The sequence below is a fragment of the Mesoplodon mirus genome, assembly GCF_964341445.2.
Source record: "Mesoplodon mirus genome assembly, chromosome: 18".
Classification (NCBI taxonomy): Eukaryota; Metazoa; Chordata; class Mammalia; order Artiodactyla; family Ziphiidae; genus Mesoplodon; species Mesoplodon mirus.
Window position 1 is genome coordinate 49,594,054 of NC_138994.1, and position 571 is coordinate 49,594,624.

The following is a 571-nucleotide window of genomic DNA, read 5'->3' on the forward strand; positions in this document are numbered from 1 at the left end:
GTGATCTACTGGTTGGAACAGGCAGGCGGTAGGCTATGATGACTCCCAGGTGTCTGGCTCCAGACTGAGACGAGGACATAAGAGGCCAGGTTTGGGGGAGTGATATGGGGCTCTGTCTTGGACAAGTGGTGGGGTGAGGTGCCAGAGGATAGATACACAAGTGTAGAATGTAATTGAACCAAGAGTTGATGAGCTCGCCAGGGGAGAGGTGGGCTACCACGAAGGTCAAGACGTCCTGCTGCCTGCTCACAGAGCTCTTCCCCAAATGAGAATCCGAATATGACCCCAGCATTCTGTCAAAACCGCTTCCCGTTTCCCCTACCCCCCACGCAGCAGAAGGCTAAACTCCTGAGTCTACCATTCAAGGTCTTCCTCCCTGGCCCTCGGCCCGGGCCCCATCCCTTTGCTGATCTCGCTTCGCCCCTCCTCTAGTACTCACTGCGCCTCATCCCCGCCCCCCACTCCGAGGGCAGGGGGTGCGCTCTTGCCCCTCCCAGGCCGAGATGTTTGGGGGACAAAGGGTTTTTTGGGGGGGAAGCAACCGTACCCTCCAGGCCCAGCTAAGGGGCCC